Source organism: Sebastes fasciatus, chromosome 19 (genome assembly GCF_043250625.1).
Source record: "Sebastes fasciatus isolate fSebFas1 chromosome 19, fSebFas1.pri, whole genome shotgun sequence".
Lineage (NCBI taxonomy): Eukaryota > Metazoa > Chordata > Actinopteri > Perciformes > Sebastidae > Sebastes > Sebastes fasciatus.
In genome coordinates, this window is record NC_133813.1 from 11055595 (window position 1) to 11076732 (window position 21138).

The 21138-nt window shown below is 38.6% G+C and overlaps 1 protein-coding gene across 1 annotated transcript in view; it reads left to right on the forward strand.

Moving 5' to 3' along the window:
- Positions 1–2308: 2308 nt before the first annotated feature.
- The window catches only part of lrrtm4l1 (leucine rich repeat transmembrane neuronal 4 like 1), a 143707-nt gene continuing 124877 nt past the window's right edge, over positions 2309–21138 (forward strand). The window contains exons 1-2 of the mRNA XM_074617817.1: positions 2309–2575; positions 2871–2974. The gene's annotated coding sequence lies outside the window, so the exon portion shown is untranslated. The remainder of the gene's footprint in view (positions 2576–2870; positions 2975–21138) is intronic.

The following is a 21138-nucleotide window of genomic DNA, read 5'->3' on the forward strand; positions in this document are numbered from 1 at the left end:
TATGTACAGGTTATCTTTATAAGCAGAGAAACATGAGCAGAGTCACATTTCAAGTGATTGCGCCTTGTGATGTGGATTAGTCAGTTTCCATTACCTTGCATTTCATTCACAGCAAACACAAGAGGTTTACTTTAAATTAGGGGAAGTGTGACCAGACTTGTTTTTACTCTCTCATGGAAAGATTTTTAGAAATTGGTTTAGCGCAATCAACACTTCAATTTGAAACTCATTAAATCTTAATGGAAATCTAAATTAAAATTACAAACTATATCAGCTTTTGATTTGACTAAAGAAGAATTAGAATTTTTTTTTGTTTATCTGGAAAAATCCAAATACAAACTCATGTATTATATTTGCCATACTTCAGACATGTATAGGTGCATTCCAGCAGTATGTGCCTGCATGCTGTTGGTGTCTTTGCCATATATGTCTGGGAGATAATGTAGCTAACAAGCAAAGACTGATTAACATTTCCAAAAACCTCCACAGGAAAATGTGAGATGATACAGTGAAAGCAAATTGCATATATTGTATGCCGTTTCTGGGCATAACAAAGAATGCATGATGATCCATGTTGTTAAAGCTGAATCCATATGATCTTGCTTAATGATAATGAACAAGTGTAATCATATCCTGTGTCCATGCAGGACTATTGGAACTATTGGATGAAAACGCTAACCATAAATTTCACAATGCTGTAAATTACTCTACATAATTCTATATTTTTTTACTGTATATATAAAAAAGACTTAAACTGAACAGTCTTCCATCCATCCATTTATCTATCCTACTATCCAGAGAGTACAGCTATAGTCTGTCTTTCTACCTTCCCAGTATACAATAAATTTAAGAGCAAAATACAGCGAACACAAACTCCTCATCCCGCCCACGACAAGCAGACCAAAAATACACTGCAGTTGGGTCCCTGTTCAAATCCAGTCTCAGTGATGTGCGGTCAGGATAGGCAGAGCCTCACCAAAGCTTAACAGAAATGTTGAGATAACATGATATTTGTATTTATTGATCATTTATTCATATCGATAATTTCATGAATTGTATTTATTTATTCATTTTAAATGTTCATTATTCATAATTTCTCTCAGGATTACTCATAGCCTACTCCAGTTAAACCAGTCACAATAGTAGGGTCCTTTTGCCACAATGCAGGAAGTTCAAGTTAGTTAGTTAGTTTGAGTTATTACTTGAGTTAAAGTGAAGGAGTAGAACCATTAAATGTATATTTAATGTTGTTGATGTTGATTATTTGTTTACTATATGTTTACTCTTCTTTTTATTTGTTATTGTTTTTTTTTTTTACTTATTTGTTAGATGTTCAAAATAAATAAATAGAAATAAAAGGAAACAAAATGGTTGTCACTGTCCACTCATATATCAACATGAATCCCAATAAGTATATGACTGTATGAAAATATTATGCAAGATAAGCATATCGTTTGTTTTCATGAATGGCTGAATGGTGTGTCGATTTAAAGGTCCCATATTATAAAAAAGTGAGATTTTCAATTTTTTTTTTATTATAAAGCAGGCTTAAATCCTATGTAAATACTGTGAAAGTATCGAAACACTCGATCCACAGGGAAATACACACAGCCCGTATTCAGAAACTCTGCATTTGAAACAAGCTGTCAGGATTTCTGCCCATTCATGAAGTCACGAATATACAATATTTAGACCCTTGACATAATTTTAAACGTAAACATTCTAAATGTGTCCCAGTTTATTCCTGGTTGCAGTGTATGTGAATGTCATCAGCTGACAGGAAGTACACATGGACCCAAGCTGTTGCCTAGCAACGCAATTCTGTCAAAATGCTCTAAAACGGAGCGTTTCAGACAGAGGGTAAATACAGGCATATTCAGGTTGACATTATGAGGAAAATAAAGTATTGTTTTTCAACATTACAGCATGTAAACATGTTCTAGTAGAAAAACAAAATACAAGTAGGAACCTGAAAATTTGCATCATATGGGACCTTTAAATGTTGCGGCCGCAAGGAATTGTGGGACGGTATTATCTCCATTCCTTTGGTAAAGGACAGTAATAAAGGAAGCATTGAAGCACCTTTCCTTAGAATTTAAAGCAGCTCTTATCATGGCTGCTATGATACTTCCGGGTCATTTGGTTAGGAACCTTCCTAATTAAGCAAAAACAGACTTTTCGACTGCAGCCCGGAGATTCATCTCTCTGCTTCTTTACTTTTTGGATCGACCCTGGTGACCCTCGTGTCACATGACCTCCACTCCCTCTCGCTCCAGCTCGTCACCACTCGGCTCACTTCGCACTAGTTAGTAGCACCTGCTCAGGTAGCGCGGATAGTTTGAACAGCTGCAGGTCAGCATGGATATTTCTCACTTAAAAAAGACTTTCAACACAGTTTTATGAAGAAAGAAAAGGTACTGTGACCTGCACCTGACCTGCAGGATCTATTTCATGCAGTCTTGAAGAGTTTTAACAAGGACAATTTACCTGAGAGCTCTGCTGAAGCATGAACAATCCAAGGCCCATGTCCACTCTCAGCAGCTGTGGCTCCATATCATTGCGCACAATGCAAAAGGTAACGTTAAAGGGAAACAAGGACATATTAAACTGTTGCATGTGTTGGCAGAAAAAAGATGAATATACTATTAACAGTCCCAGGAATGACTCATGCAGGCTACAGCTGGTGTTTGATAGATAATGATACTGTAGCCAAGGCCACAAAGCTTTTGAAGCTGGTTTGTAGGCCACCTTCCACCAACACATCTGTGGAGTGGACCTTTTCAGTAAAGCTCAAAAAGACCTGCAGCCATAACACAATGCAACAACAGGCTTTCCTCCTTGGACCTTGGCTCATATTTCTTATTGAAAAGGTGATACTGAAACCGACATAATACACCTAACACTGAGGACTTCAACAACAAAGTCATTGACATCTTTGTCCAGAGGGATATAGGCGCCTGGATCTACAAATAAAGTAAGTGCCTCCTTTTTAAGAAGGACTGTAATGGATAGTTTGACATTTGAATTATTATTATTAAAGGGCACCTATTATGCTTTTGTGCTTTTTCCCTTTCCTTTAGTGTGTTATATAGTTTTTTTTTTGTACATGTAAAAGGTCAGCAAAGTCCACGCCAGAAGGAGTTACTCTCCTCAACAGAAACACTGCTCTTGAACTGCTTGAAACGCCTTGATTAAAGTCCCGCCTTTTCTTCCGTAACGTGGTGATGTCACCAAGTAACACATTTACGGAGCGGCTAGTTGGGCACACCCTCAAACAAGTAAGGGATAGTGTACAGCGAGCCAGTCATTGTTGTGAAATAAGCCTCGTTAGGTAGCTGTACATTATCCCGCTTATTAACGCCATGATTTACCAATCAGAATCGAGTATTCAACACAGCGGTGTAATAAATTTACATAATGTGACATAATTGACCAATCACAACTAAGTGGGCCAGCTGACCAATCAGACCTGAAAATAAGTGTAATAGGTCGTCTTTAATAACTCACTGAAACATTGCATGCAATAGTAGGTCTACACCTTCCACCTCTCTATCTCTCTCAATTCAATTCAATTCAATTCAATTCAATGAGGCTTTATTGGCATGGCCATTTTGAAAGTGATACAAGTGTCAGTACCAGCTGAGTGAGGTGACTCTTGTCTTTGCTCAGCTCTTGGCATTTCAGGGCTTTGTGGTGGGTCACAGTTTTTTAGATGAAGCCAATATTTGATTGCTCTTTTTGAATGTTGATGTTTAATGGGATTTGGCCTTATTTAGCTCTGCAGGCGTTGTTTGTGGTTTTTCTGTGCACCTGCAGGATGCTGTTGAAAGACTCTAAATGCATAATTTTCACTGAGTGTTTGTCCAATTAGGCCAAATACTGGCCCCACACCCGCTACCATAGAGGATAATTGGTTCTATGAGTAATTTGGATAATTTGAGCCAGATTCGAATTTGAATATAAATGTCTCCATGTTTTTAGCCAACAAAATATTCTGCTTAAATCCATATTTGTTGGCATTTGCTCCTTTGAAAAACAGCATTTACTTGCCCAGAAATATGACAGCACCATAAATTACATTTATATTATTTACCACAATAACACAAAATCATATTTTTCCCATTTGTTTAGCGTGATGACATCACAAAATATGACAACATGCATTCAAAGCTTCATTAGAAAACCTCAATAGAAGCTTCAAATGTAAAAAATAACATTCATTACAGCCCTGAAATATATATTTGATATATTTCCTTTTTTTTTTTAACCCTTTTATTGACCTGACTGTGTATGTTGTCTTGTGTTAGGCTACTGTGGGCTGACAACAATATTGCTATATTTTTATCTTTTTCCTGGTGCGCCGTCACCAGACGCTCTTTGTCTGTGGTTATTGGTGTGCATTTTGTAGGAGTGAATAAGCTGTTTTCTACTGGTGCGCTGACACCAAGCACTCTCGCTCTCTCTAGGGGAGTTTATTGTGTTGTGTTTGCACAACTAATGTAGACTACAGGTTATTTTATCCATCCATAAGTAATGCCACATTGATAGGTCACTGCCTACCCAGGCAAATAATTCATTGCATGTTACTGCCAGTGCCTACAGATGATCACAGCGAGCAATCAAAACATGCAATCATGTTTGTCGGCGCAGGTTGCTCATGTTGGCTACTTTTTAATTTGCATAATGACAAATGCTGGTTCAACCGGTTGGTATAAAATCAAACCGGTGTAAGCTCGTACACCGGACCGGCAAAACCGGTAATCAACCCAACTCTAGCCATCACTCTGGGTTGCCAATGGGAACCATTGTAACAACTGTGAATCCAAGCTGACTACAGCTGCCATCCTCTGCAAAGGGGCAAGACACAAGCTTTTCGGTGACAGTTTTAAAAGCCTAAAAGGGGTGTTTGATACTAAAAATATAGTTTTTCAGCCGGGTATTCCTTATAAGATTCACTGTTTTCCGGGAAGTCAAAGTCTCCATTTCATGGGGTCTTTAAGGGGCCACCTAAAAGCCCTCCATTACACAAACTGTGACACTGACAACAAAATGTCTCCTTGTTAGACGATTGTATAAGTGTGTGTGTGTGTGTGAGGTGAGCAGTGTGACAGCTAGGACAGTTGAGGGGTCGCCGGCTGACCTTGATATCCGTCACTTCAGACAAGATAAGAGGGTGGATGGGGGTCGGAGACAGCAGCAGCACTCGGTCTGGCTTATCCTCCACTCTGTGATGTCTGCTGTTAAAAGACCAGTTTGCCAGGATTTCTGTCCTCGCCTGCATCAGCCTTTAGCCTGACAGGGTGACGGCTCTGCATCAAAGGGTTTAATCATCACAGTTATCGCCAGCAGGTAGCTGAATATTTCCCCCTTTTGTGACCGTAGCAGCACCGTCGAGCAATAAACCTGTCAGCAGGCATCACCTTTTGATGGCTGAAATTTGGTTGGATGCATATGCACAATGCCGCACGTCTACGCTAACCACATTGAATTTGTGTTATTGTCGGATGGATCCTGACACGGCGGTGGAAGGCAGAGGAAATGGTGTTGCGAGCTGCTTATTAATCGGACTTTCTTTTCTGATTCTTGTCAACCGGAGAAACTTTGATACAAGCAAAAATAAAACATGTGCCTTTCAGTTCTGAATTTCTTTCTTCTTAAATGGCATTTAAAACGAGGGATATTACACCCTTTGGGTAGATAGATTTAATAAATGCGGAGAGAGTGTTTTGATTTTTTTTTTTTTTTCTCCTCCCAAGGGGGGCTTGAATTTACAGAGTAATTAGTTGAGTAGAATACACCCTCTAATTTACCCTCAGCCCATCCTGCTCTCCTCTGCAGCAAAGTTTACATTTGGTAATGAATAAAGAGCCTTGCACTATTAAAAGGGGGTTTTGCTGACATCTTTATAAGCTTAAGATAAGCTGGGCCTAAATCAAGAAAAATGCAGATCCAGCACATTGCAGTCCAAGGAAATCTTAGCGAGAAGAGCTTTCAGCGGAAGATAACAGTAGGTACGTATATTTGCCTTTGCATTACCCATAAAACATCCTGGTTTATCTTAATTTGAAAATGCTTTTAGAGGGAGTCGTATAAAATTAGAAGAATAGTCCTTTTATGTTGCTGCTTCATACAATAAAAAGTGTTTTTTAAAAACTGTTTAGTTGTAGAATTATATTATTTAAATAATTTTATGCTAAACTAGTATAAACAGTTTATTTGGATTAGATGTAATTGATACTATAAGAGAAGTTTAACCCCTCCCCATTCCTCCCTCTTTCTTAAAGGGGTAGGGATGGAGAAAGGGGATGTTCAGGGGGAGATAAAAAGTCAACAGTAGATGTCACATAGAAGTGGTGTACATCATCCGAAAGCTCAGAACATGAAGATTAATTTGAGGAGCAGCCAGGCACTGTGTGTCAAGTTGTTCTAGTCAATAATAAGAAATAGAAATGAATTAATAAATGAATTAATCAATTAAAATAAGTTGTGAAAGTGTATAAGAGTATAGAGCATTATGATAGAAGTATATGATGGCCATTCCCATGCTCTGTTATGTCTCATAAATAATTGCAGCAATTTTTGGGTTGATACCATTTGTTACACAGATTTGGTGCTAAATTCAACCATTTTTTACCACTTGAGATTTGATAAAAGATTATCAATAATCCCTCCAAAATACCACATTAAGACATCAAGACCCCGAGGAAAACCATAGAAAAAGCCATGCTGTGATTTGGTTTCAAAAACTTTTGTTTATGGCTATAAAGTTTCATGAGGCTGTGATTATCCTAGAGGTCACAACAGGTCATTTTATACAGTGAGGTCAAGTCTTAAAAAAATGGTCTCACTACAATGAAATGGCTACTATGGGGACTAACATCATCACACATGAATACAATTGGGCGAATTGGATCCACAAGAGTCTCAGAGTTACAGTGATACTCAATTTATATAATTCCAAGACTGTTTAGGGACCCCAGAATGCAGAAATATTCAAATACACCATTTTAAAATAGGCTAAAATAGCACATTTATACACAGATTAAAAAAACTGCATGTGATTATCATAAGGTGGGCATGTCTGTAAAGGGGAGACTCGTGGGAACCAATAGAACCCATTTTCATGCACATATCTTGAGGTCAGAGGTCAAGGGACCCCCTTTGAAAATCACCATGCCAATTTAGCGTAACTTCGTAGCGTTATTTAGCGATCTTTCCTCAGGTTTTCTAGTTTCACATGATACCAGTATCTAACTAGCTCGAAAACTCAGCCCGCCTCAACCTCTGAAAGACAGAATAGCGGCAGAGCCTGCCGGTGGGCGGTCAGAGTTTTAAGGGGTTAACTCACAATCCTCCACAGTGACTTTCCGATACAAATCTACAGCCATAGTGCACTCACGTGTTATATAAGAGTATGTTTCGTTCACTTTCTTCCTCACTGCTAAAACTGTATATACCCTAGAGATGGAAGCTCACAACAACAGAGAGTAAATGGTATTTTTTTGGAAAGTGATATTTTTTTTTCGCTCTCCAGGCTGCTTGGACCCCGATGTTGCTTTCTTTCACTCAGACTACATGTACTGCATACTGTATTGACTTGACAGTGCTGTGCTGTCTGTCCATCTACTGCAGAGAGGCGAAACTCACAGACGTACAAGCTCACTGACGAACAAGCTGACTTGTGGCAGCTGACATCCAACATGTTCTGGCATCCATAGTGTTCTGTCTGCATCACATCTCTGAGTGGTGAAGAATGCAGCATGCAGCCTACACATGGCTAACAGCAGGGCTTTTCCTGGCTCTGAGTGGGCCTTTGGGGGGTGATTACGCACCGCAGTAAGCATTATCGGTTGCAGTAAAGGCAATAAGTCTGTGTTATAGAGCCTGGCTGGTACTGGATTTTTGGGGCCGATACCGATATTTACTTTATTGTCCAAAATGACATCAATGCACTTAAACAGTACATTTCTCTGGGAATTAGATAATTATAAATAACTAACAATAATTTCCTCTAGGGGTGGGAAAAAATGATTCACCTATGTATCACAATTTTTTTTTTTTTTTATGATTTTGAAATCAATTGTTTTAGTTTAGTAAGTTTTCAGTAACGTGACGAAATATCCGTTCTGTATCCGTCATTAAAACAAACTGCAGCCAGCCACTGCGAGCTGAAACGAAGAGAAAACGTTGGAGGGTCCGCGTGGATACGACCTGCACCCTCATATTTTATATCCAAAGTGGTAACCACGAAAACCCAGTTCGAAAATTCCAAATGTTACTTTTTATTAGTGTTTGTATAATGTGTCTATTCAGAACATGGTGGCTTCTGTTGGTAATTGTCATTTTTGTGCTGGTTTATAGTTTTAACCATTAGTGAGGTGGCTGTCACATTTCTTAAATCACATTCAGAGAGGATTAGAATTGCCTTTTATTCTCCATTCCTATCATTTTGGAGCTAATTTTCCTTTGGTGCTGTTGGCTAAATACTCTTTGGGGGGTGCCGACAAATCCTGCACAGACACTGCAGACAGGTTTAGGAAAAGCGTTCATCAAAACAAATCAGTGCAAAATGATTGTGAATTAGCTCCACTGTAGGGGTCATTAATGTTAATTATATTGGAAACGAGCAGTTTGAGAAGAGTGTTATCTTAAGTCTTAATCTACCTCGCAGCAAAAAAACAACTGGTGGCGTTGAGTTGTTTCCTGGCAAGTCGCACAACAATCAATCGGTCTATAGATCCTTTTTTTTAAGTGTCCTTGAGCAAGACACTCGACCCCCATTTGTCAGTAAGGACTCTGCTACCTCTGATCTCAGAGAGAAATGTAATTTGTACCTACCAATAGTGTACAAAGAAAGAAATGGAAAAAACCTCAGGAGGAGCAACAGAGGAGGGATCCCCCTTCCAGGATGGACAGAACAAATCACAACAAATCAACTGTTTCTGCTGGTCCCAATTGGCAAGAATGATAATGCTGTAATTCTTCTGGCGACTACACTTTCACTGTTTGATATTCCGATGCCCTTAAACTGTATAACATGCGCGTGTCAGTGCAGTTGGTAATGCAAATTGATAAAAGGTATCACCTTTGTCACCAAGTAAGACTTGAATCCTATTTACTTTACTGGCAGGCAGTATAGGGAAGCTTCAGTGTCCTTCAAGTCTGTGAATTCTTCCTGGTTCCAGCAGCACTGACCCGACTGCGGAGGGGCGAGTGATAAAAGGATTCCCAGAGCTCAACAGAGGATCACATCATCCTAAGACAGCTCTGATAAGGTTTCATGCTCAAGTGTAGCTCTTTCATTGCACTGATGCAACACAGGGAGGATCACAGTTCGCTCACCAGGTGAAACTGAAAAGGCTTTTCTGGCAGTTTTAATACAAAACCATAGCCAATGTGAGATACACTGTTATTCTGGATATAAAGATGTATAATATAGCAGTGTTAAAAGGATTAAGTTAACAAAAAAAAATCAGTTCACTGTACAAAATGGTATTAAATTAACTGTTACACAGTATACATTTACTTAAGTAACAATTTAAATGCAATGATTTGACTTGTAATGTAGTATTTTATGGTAATTATATAATAATGTGGATAATTCCTCCACCACTGATATCAGCACGCTGGACTTCACAGCCGTACATTGATGTACTGTAAGTCTAAATTGCATTACATTCTCAGCTCACAGTATGTGGTTCTTTTTCAGTACAGAAAATGTCTATCAAGGCTAAAAGCAGGCTGAATTTAATTGAAAATCTTCAAGGTTATGTAAAACTATTATTCAACAAAGTCGATGGATATACCTCCATGTGAAACAATTCATCTTAAATTATAGTCCATGCTGTGATGTTGAGATGACAGCTATATGTGTTCTAGCTGTATAAAAGACTAGAACTTTTCCAGCACATTCAGCTAAACCTCAATTTGCTAGACATCGCTTTGGGTACAAATCACCAAATCTGTGCGTGCTGCAGTAGTTTTGAATAATATGTGATTACATGAATACATGAAACATTGGTTAAAATGCAGGAGCAGGTCCTCTTTACGGAGCCGGCTGCCATGAGAAGTTTCAGTTGGTTGCATGATTAAGACATGTTAATAATGAGGATGTCACTACTTCAGTATGTATAATCAGGAAAATGTACTTTAAGTATGACAAGTAAAAGTACTCGATGTAGAAAAATGGCCTGCGAGACTGTTATACTATTATATAGATTGTCACTACTCATACATGAATGTAAAAGCAGCATTTTACTGCTGTAGTTTGTTGATGTGGAGCTATTTTTTAACTATTATGTAGGACTGCAGCTAATTATTTTCCTTCTAGATTAATCTGCTGATTATTTTCTTGATTAATCGATTTGATTGATGTTTGGTTTGTAAAATTTCAGAAAATAGGGACACTTTAATTGTACAAATGTCAATTATTAAAATCCTAATAAATAGCAGCAAGTGAAACATGAAATTTTAACTTAAATGAGCTAAATGATTGTAAAAAAATTTTTTTTACTAATCAATTAATTGACTACTTGTTTCAGCTCTACTTGTATATATTGTTAGGTACAGTAGTTTAATCTTGATAAATATCATATTTTATAAGATCTTCATATGCAAAAATCTTAATCTGTAAAGTAACTAGTAATTAAAGCTGTCAAATAATTGACTTGGTAGTATAAAGTAAAATAATTCCATCTAAATTGTTGTAGAGTAGAAGTATTGAGTTGCATGAATAGAAAACACTCAAGTACAGTACAGTACAGTACGAGTACCTCAAATTAGGTAAATGGACTCATTTACATTCCACCACGGCTTATCTTTACCATCCAAAAGATTACATACAAGATAAATCACATTATTTACGTAGCCAGAAGATTTGTCTACAGATAACTAACATTAGCTGTTAGCTTTAGATAGAAAGTAAACCTAACTATTCATTTAAAAGATTAAGATGTTGAGATAATGAGGAGACGGAGAGGGCATTCAGTACAATGCCAATCCTGAAATGGAGTGTAGTGTTTAGCAGCTAACGGTGTGCTGCTGTATTCATGTACTGTGAATTTCTCTGTGGAATCAGCTTATGAAAGAAGAGAACTCAGTATCATCCTCCTCAACACCTATAACCCTCAGCGTTTCCCTCCCGTTGCTTTTGCAGGAACGGCTCATTCATGTTTCAGCCACGCTGCTGATTGATCGGCCAAATCTGGCAACTCTGCTCAACTCAACATAGCCAACATGTTACGTGAGCCAGCAGCGTTATGTGAGCGAGGGCAAAAAAAAAGTTGCTGATGCCAACTGAAAATGTCACTAGATTTGTTGTTTGGCGCTTGTGAGATGTTTAGTCATTAAAAGGAGTCTGAAAAGTTATCACATCTGGTGAAACAGTTTGCTGGTTGGCAACAGTGGTGCTTGGTGAGCAAGAAGTAGATTCAAGAAAGCTGAGCAATGATGGATACAGTAGATGCAATCGTTTTTGTTTATGGCCCTTACTCCTGCCTACACGTAATATTGCCAGGCACAGCAAAGTGTATAATGGTGTGAGTACTGTAATGTTGCTGTTGGGGTGGAAAGTGCGACAATTTTGAAGTCAATTGTCATTTTAAAATCGAGTTTCTTTTTTTCCCTGTCAACAAATCTGCAAATGCATTTTTTGAAAATTGCCATGCATTCATTTTCTTTCAATCTCATCCATAAAACCATTTCTCCAAAAAGAAAAAATATAATATTTACAAAAACAGTAGTTTCCTCGCACTTTCATGCTCGGGCCTTAATAAAATAAGAAGTTAATATTAAACACATCAGAATAATGTTCCCTGGCAACATTTTTCATTTGTTTCCCTTTAGATATGTACTCGCAACTAGAGCATAATTAAAGTATTCATGGTGATGTTCAGGGAATTAAAGTAGTTGTGTGAGTTTGGGGAAAAAACTGGAAACTTGATAAATATAAAAAGAAGAAAAAAAAGAAAGAAAACATCTACAAACCTTCAACCGACCGACTTTAAGGAATGCAGTGTGTTTTTGCTTAAGGGCCAGATCCTTCAAGGAATTTTTTTAATGCATTTTTGTACGATAATAGAGTTCAATGACACTGAATCACAAGCTGTATCAGGCTGTAGGTACACAGACGGTTCATTTAGGTCTCTTCAGAGGATTTGTCGAAAGCGCCAATAAGGTTAAACAACCTGCCTTATCCTTTAATATTTGCCTGCATTCCTGACATTTCACAAATGTATTCGAATAACACAAGTTATCTCTTGGCACCTTAAAATGATTGAGTTTGCTTACAAGTTTTCTTTCTTTTTAACAGAAAGAATCCACCTTTTATTATGGAGACGCAATGACTTTTGCCCCCCTGGTGCCACAATCAGTCCACCTTTATACAACTAATGCTCTTACATAACTTTTCTGTCATCTATCCAACACATTTCTGCTTGTGAAAATTGCCGACTAACTGGAGTGATTTGTAGGCCTTTCTTGCACTGTACTGAGTGTTTCTTGTTTGTTTCTTTGAATCCCTGCAGGGCTGACAGGTTTATCATTAAAAATGATTTTTTTCCGTTACTAAAAGGCACCCGTTTTTTGTATTTCCAACAGTCGATACAGTGCAGGACTTGACAAACCACAGTATCTACTGCAGACGGGATCAAGTAGAATAGAAAAGCGAGGATTCCTAATTACTGCCTTTAAAGTACGGGAAAAATATTTTGTTTTTGTTTTGTTTCTTTCCTACCTCCGGTTATAAATTTCGATATATACATTCCCTTTATTGTATTCCTGTTTTGCACTTAAACTATTATTTCTTACTTTTCCAGAAACACATTTCCATAAACATGTAATCATAAACTCTGCGATTGTCCACACCTTATTTGTTTGTCCTTTTGTTTTGCATCATTATGTCCCGCTAATGCACAGATGGATTCATTAAAATTAAATTAGCATGCCCTCAGATAGGCAGAAGCTAAAACAACAGCTCCCGTATCCTCCTGCAGCTTATTATTGCAAGCTGTCAGGCGCTGTGTTGCTGGGCGATACTGTAAAATTGTTTTTCTAAGGGAAGTGCTTTCGAATTTAGAAACATTTATGTAATCCTTGTTTCATTTGCATATGACTATGTGTAGTTTGCGAGAGTGGGAGTGAAATCACTCTACGAGATGATTGTGCGCTTCCCTCGGGGGGATTCAGAGCTCGACTCCCACCCCGCGCCGGCCCCCTTTGACGGTGGAAATAGATTGATGTCTTTGAAATGCCCTCCAGAGTCCCTTTCTTTACCCCAGAAAGATTTTGATGGCGGCGTTTACCACATGTGACTCGAGATGCAGGCTTTTTACAGATAGTCACGACACCTATGTTGACATCAAACCATTCATTTAGGTAAAAACGTGGAACGCGTTTCGATACTTTCCGGCGAGAGCACAAGCGGAGATGGATCTTGCGGCATATCATTAGTCCATGAATGAGTGTACATGTTTTTGCTAATGACAGTGAAAGCAAAGCCCCGGGCTTATCTCGCTGTCACCCACTTCAGGATCTGCTGACTCAGCTTATTTTTTTTTGTGTGTGTGTGTGTGTGTGTGTCTTTTTTTTATTCTTCAAGTGTAGACACTCGCTGTTCTCGATCCTGGCAGAACAATGAACGCTGGCAGTTCAGGGAAACGTGTTATCGTTCACCTTGTGCTGTCAACACGTACAGTATTTAACTTCCAGAGGAGGTGAGACATTTGTCTTCACCATAGCATATGTTTTTTTATTTCCAGTCCTTAGGCTTTTACCGATTTACCGACAGACCTTGCAAAGCGAACAGTCACATTCAAAACCTTTAGATACAGTACCTCAAAATAACCCGCGATAGGCTACTTTAACCTTAAAACAACCGCTATTCTGTCTTTCAGAGGTTGTTGCAGGCTCAGTTTTCAAGGTAGAGGGAAGATACTGATATCATGTGAAACTAGAAAACCTAAAGAATCCATTGGTACCAACCATGTCATGCTAATGAAAATGGGTTCTATGGTTACACACGAGTCTCCCCTTTACAAACATGCCCACTTTATTATAATCACATGCATGTTTGGGGCAAAAACCATGCAGTTTCTTGCATACAGTACAAATGTGTTATTTTGGCCGTTACTAAAATGGTGTATTTGAGTATTTCTGAATACTGGGGTCCCTAAACAGTCTGGGAATTATATAAATTGGGTATGAATGTAAAGCTGAGACTCTTGTGGATCCAATGAGCCCAATTGTATTCATGTGTGATGATGTTAATCCCGATAGTAGCCATTTCATTGTAGTGAGACCATTTTTTGAAACTTGACCTCACTGTATAAAATGACCTGTGGTGACCTCTAGGATAATCACAGCCTCATGAAACTTTACAACCACATAGAGACAATAAGGGGGTTTCTGAATAGTTTCCAGAACAGAAGTGCTCGCCATCCAATCACCGAAAAATGCAATTCTTGCAGAAATCTCCAAACGTCAAAAGTTTTTCACACCAAATCACAGCATGGCTTTTTCTATGGTGTTCCTCAAGGTCTTGGTGTCTTAATATGGTATACTTGAGGGATTATTGATCATTTTGATCAATTCTTGAGTTGTAAAAAATGTTTAAATTTAGCACCAAATCTGTGTAATAAATGGTATCAACCCAAAAATTGCTGCAACAACTTATGAGACATAATGGAGCATGGGAATGACCATCATATACTTACATCATCATGTTCTAAGGCCTGATACACTTTCACAATTTATTAATTAATTTATATTTCTTATTAATGACTAGAACAACTTGACGCACAGTGCTTAGCTGCATCTCAAATTAATCTTCAGGTTCCCAGCTTCCAGATGATGTACACCACTTCTATGTGACATATATTGTTGACTATTCATCTCCCCCCGATCATCCCCTGTCCTCCACCCCTACCCCTCTAAAAAAAGAGGGTGGAATGGTAAGAGGTTAACAATGCACTGCTAAACATCCAATGAAAAACTGAATCTCACATAAATGGACAGAAATAGCACAAAAATTGGTGTCTGTATGAATCGATATTGCAATAATAATGTATTCATATAGCACCTTTTCCACTGTAATCATTTGCAGCGTGCTTTACCGGGTCAATGAGATCATTTGGGATGCTTTGCAGAATCATTAAGGTGGACTTTGAGACTGTTTCAGCAATTAGTATGAGTTAAAGAGAACATGTGTGTCTTCTTCATAGCAGCGATATCAGATGCCGTGCCTTTATTTGTACTTGAGTGATGTGTCAGGGCTAGACTTTTTCTCTATACATGTAATCTTCGACTAACTTTCTTGCCCAGTATTAACTTCGACCTTTCTTGCCCAGTATTTCTGGCTGCTCTTTCATTGCAGACTGGGACATACCGTACTGTGCATATTGCAGACAGACAGACATACTGCACTTTTATTCTTAGCCGGTAACTTTGTGCAAGAATATTTCGTTCTAATATAATTATGATTTATGTTGTAATCTTGATTTTATCAAATATTTTAGCATTCAGGCAAGATGCCTCAATCTTGGAAGAGAGTTTGGCAGAAATCTGAACCTTTCCCACTCTGTCTTTCCCCACCTATCTGCTCAGCATACACAGTATTTGATTAGATCAAACTATAACAACTACATCAAGCAAACAGCATGAAGAATATTGAATAGGTACTGTTCTTTTGCCAGTACTTTGCGTTTTTGGTAGTCTTCTTGCATAGCCAGATCTCCACAGCGCTGTGTCAAAAGGTCTGCCTCCACATATTATCATTCTGGGGAAAAAAAATGCTCTGGCTTGTTTCTATTTCTTTAAACAAATCCCAATCGCTAAACACAGGATGAAGCGGCAGTGCCCTTGCAAATTAGAAAGCACAGATATCAGAATCAGAAATACTTTATTGATCCCCGGGGGGAAATTGGGGCGAAACAGTTGCTCCTGTATGATAAAAAATAGAAAAATATAGAAATAAATTAAGAACATACTGTAATGCTACATGGTGTACATATTGCTACAATATAAACGCAATATATATGTAATGAAATATAAGTACTAAAATGAAAAATAAGAAAATGAGAATATAAGATGCATGAATTATGTACAAATGTTTGCATTAAGATGCGCAATATGTAACAAATAACCACAGTATTAAAGCTGCAGTGGGTAGAAATGGAGCAAATATATGATTCAAAAAAGTTATTTTTATAAATGTTCATAATATCCTGACAGTAGTGCATGAGACAGGTAATGTTAGAGAAAGAAATATTGTGACGGGGAAAGTCTGATGACATCATTTGGCATAAAAATTAGCCATGTGCTTCTGTTTGTTGCATGAGAGTTTGTATTTTCGGACCATGTGAGTTTGTTTTCTGCATAACAGGCTTTCAGTCCAATGGGACATCTTTCGCACTATTGGGGTTTTGGAGTAAGAGACCGTCGGAACAATGGCAGGGCATCACGTTGGGAACAAAGGAGCAAGTCAAATGTTGGACTAGTGTGGTTAAACACGGGTGACCGCTGTTATTTACCTGTCAGCGTTGGTTCCTTTTAACCATGTCTGCAGTCCTTCCCTAACCTTAACCACGTGGTTATTATTGTATAACCATGATGACCAAGGTCCCTTGACCTTAACAAACTTGTAAAGATTTTAACTTTCTTTTTCTTAATGAGTTTTTTGTTTTAGTAATTTATGTGAGAGGACGCATGTATGAAGACACATGGTTGAAGTTCAGGACTGAACCCCATATAGGCTGCGGGAGAGGTGTTTCAGCTATTATGAAAACCTGAAAAATGTTTTTGGCATAAATGGAAGAAAGCCGCATGTTTCTTTATGCTGAACCAGTCGAGACAATTTATCTCTATATGTCACAGTCGTTAGATTTCTGCAGCACAGACAGAGCGGTCAACAGCAGCATCAATCATCAGGAGAAAACTCTATGTACCACAAAGGGCTCTAAAACACAACTATAATTTTGTAAACACATTTGTTTCTAACCTTAAAAGGAGTTCAAACGCTTTAGAACAACTTCTGGACAAACAATATCCTAGAGTTGTGACACTTTAAAGATATGTCATCGAAATCCACATTGATTTTTCCACGTCGTCTCTTCTGTTGGCCATTATGTTCATGTTTACACAGACATGCAGCATCAAGGCTAACACTGTGCTTGTATCTTTTGACTCAGGCTACATTCACACAAATAGGATTATTATACTTCTTATTGTCCTCTATCTTTCCCACGCACACACACTCAAACCGAGTAAATGTAGTGGAAAAAAACATGTCTTATTTTTCAAACGCAGTTGCAAGGCTGCTGCTAAGTTACTATAGCCCAACTTCAACATCAAATTTACTTTAAAAATGAACAGATTTACTACATCATGGGTCAAGAAATTTTGTCCACACACATCTCACTTGTTTCCTCGCAGTCTCGTTGTTGTCTGTTCTCACACTCGTAGCTCTGCCGGGTGACTCAGGACTCCAGAGTGCAACCATTTTGGTCGAGTGCGGCTAAACATTTTTATTGGTCGCACCGGTGCGCCTGATATTTAGCAGGTCTGTCTCTGTGTGTGAGCCGGATGTGTGAAACCGTGCCATGTTCTCCTCCTCGAGCGACAATCACAACCTTAAAACATACCGGTAATTCAAAATGAAGAGAACTATTGATTGTTTTTAAGTCCCCGGCTCTGAACGGCCCAGCCCGGACCGACATCATCGATCACAAAGGAGGCTAATTAACACTCCAAAGTTATGCTAAATTTTGGTGAGGAAAAACTGGTATGGCCATTTTCAAAGGGGTCTCTTGACCACTGACCTCAATGTATGTGAATGAAATTGGTTCTATGGGTACCCACGAGTCTCCTCTTTACAGACATGCCCACTTTATGATGATCACATGCAGTTTGGTGGAAAACCATGCAGTTATTTTTGTGTATTCTAAAACGGTGTATTTGCATATTTCTGCATACTAGGGTCCATAATGGAAGTGCATTAATTGGGCATGACTGAAAAGCTGAGACTCTTGTCGATCCAGCTACATTGTATTCACGTGTGATGATGTTAGTCCCCATAGTAGCCATTTCACATAGTGAAACTGATTTTATGCATATGATGGTGTGTCTTTATACAATGACGGTTTTCCTAAAATTAGATGATGAAAAGAAAACGCAATATATCGCCTTGCTTGCAGTATCGCAGTATATCACCATATATTGAATCGTTACCCCTGTATCATTATACGCATTGTATCGGCAGATTCTTGCCAAAACTCAGCCCTAGTAATCCATGAGAAAATACGTTTCCCTTGAAACGTTATTCAGAATGCAGTTTACATACATAGTCACCTGAAATAGCAGAATATAGTCGCAGAATGTCAGGAAGTATGGACAAATGGCTCAGGTACTGAAATAGCCTTCAAGTTACATTTTCCAGAATCAAACCATTGGCAGTCTTTTGAAATGTTTTTAAAAGGTAGACACATTTCAGAAGTCTATGTGCAGGACTAACCATCTCCAGAATGTGTGAAGTATACAGGGTCGCTGAATGAAAATAGGTGACATAATTCCTCTATGAAAACACCTCTCAATGTTGTCAGTCTCTGCACTCACAGGGGAGACGGGGTCGTGCCACTGACCAAGAACATGTTTATAAAAAGTTGAAGAGGCAAAAATCCATGGCCATTTTCACGAACTACCGCTAATCCACTCAAAGGTAAAAGAGACTGAGTCAAGTCGAAGTGAAGACTCATCTCCAGTCTGCCTTTCAGTTTTCATACAGCATTTTCCATCATCTTTTCATGTGGGTCATGTTAAAAATGTGTCAAATACACCACCTACAGCTCAACATTTCAGCATCTGTCTTCTTTCAGAAGCTGTGCAGTGAGTTGAACCAACCACATGGCAGCTTTCCCTCCACAGCTATTTTATTTAAAAAAAAAATTTTAATGCGTGATTGCTTTCATGCTTTGCTTTTCACAACATGACAGGTATTTCCAATCCACAACAATGACCACTGATAGCCTATTAACCGCCCACTCTTGTGGATGTAACACAGGATGGCGAGGAAAAAAATGCTACTGTGGCTTCATTTACCACAGCGACTGAGGAAGGCAGATGCCAAACTGTTTACTTGTGTGATTTTTTTTTTTGTTGTTCACATCTGAATATGAACCAAATTAAAGCACAATCTGTTCAATTTGGAAATTAGATTTGTTTTGGCGAATTTAGGGCAGAACTCGCAAGTTTTGTTGATAATATTCTGGCAAATAAAAGTTTGCCGGAGCAGATTGGCGCCAGAGGAAAAAAACAAAACAGCTTGACCAGTGAAAAGTTCTGACATTTTCACTTCGTTGCCATAGATACAGGCACAGATGACCGGAAAGCCTTTATATTCATTGCGCACTATACTGGATCACAGTTGAGGTCATCGGCGTGGGGGGTATTGTGTGCTCTTTGATTTGTGAGTATGAGCTGCCTTTAGAATGCCGATTCAAGGCTGTCCACAACAAGCTACACAACAGCTCTCAATATTGTTGCTCAACATGTTACATAACTTAAGGACAAGTTCAACAGAAAGGAAACGTTTTTTCTATGATTTTTCTACGATAATAACACGTTAATGTGGTTTAATGCCACTAATTTCTTTAATGCATTAGTGAAACTTAATGCGTACATCAATAGTTGTAGTAGTATCACATCATTTGCCTTTACACATACTTAACAAGACAGTGTATTTCCTTATACCGTAGGCTACCTAAAAAAGGAAAGGATCTGCCAAAAAATGCTTGTTGCCAATCCCAGCATGCCAAATTCAGACAGAAAAATCACTCTGGACAGGTCACCACTTCACAGCACGGCTCTATTCATTAAATAAAGAAATAAAAAAATGCTGAAAATGTGTATTTAGTCTCTCTCGCTGTGGGGTATTTCATAAAAGCCGCTTTGCAGGGATTTTTCATTGCCTTTTGAACTTTTCTAAAATCAAAGCAAACACACTCTCTTTGCTTATTGCTTTAATCTAGGCTGGCAGGTAAGTCTACCCAATTACCATTTTTAATAAATAATTCTCACACAAACCTGTAAACACATTTTAGTTTGCCAACGGTAGCGGCAGCCTCTCCCCAACTTCCTTTCATACATCTGAAAATCAACAAAAGTGGGGAAATCAAAACAAATAAAAAAAACTCCAAACCATCATCAAACAGGTCGGCATCAGCTATGAAGCAGAGGTTAGATTCCCAAACCAATTCTCCTAAATAAATCCTAGTTTTAAGTCAAAAACCTTCAAATTGTCTTGGGAGAGGAACCCCAAACCCGATATCTCCTATTATATTTTATTCCCTGTAGATATTCATAATACGTCTCTGTATCCTGCTGCATAATATGTACGAACATCCTGACTGGGACACTGCACATTAGTAACCCGAGAATCGGATTGCAAGCATTCAAACTAGCTTTGAAAGGAAAAGTGGAAATGACTACCATTAAAAACTCTGACTGAGGGAGGTAATCATACATTCTAAGAAGGGAATATGTGTGAGGTGGTGATGCAATCCCAGTCACTTAACAGATACAATTATGCTCTAGTTTGCATTCATGCCAACGCTGACAAGTTCATTATGAGAGTCACCGAGTTAGCTTCAGCTTTTTCGCACACAAGCGGATTACAAAAAAAGAGAGATCAAAACATGTAATGCTTCCTGTGGCGTCCCTTAGCTTGGAATACATCGCTATTTTGGCAGGAGGCAGTCTTCCTCGGCCAAGAAAACCGCTGTGTTAAGCTGTGCCCACCATCCCCTCCAGGCTACCGGGAGTTCCTCTGTCCCCCGTTAGTTTCTCTCAAACAGAAAAAGAAGTATGCAGGTGCTTTGTTTAGATGCAAGTATTTCCTTCTGCGTCATCTCAAATATGTGTGTGTGGATCTCTGTCTTCCTCTTTGCATGTGATTCTATTCTGTAGTTTCCATATCGATATGATTCCTGCATGCCATGAAGCTTCGCTGCTTTTGTTTTGTGTCTAAAAAAGCTGGTGGCATCCTCTGAAGTGCAGGTTAGGAAGCCTAATGTTTATACAGCACTAACATCCAAGAGAACAAAGGACCCCTGGGGGCTGCTGCCTGCTTTCTGGCCGAGATAGCAAGCA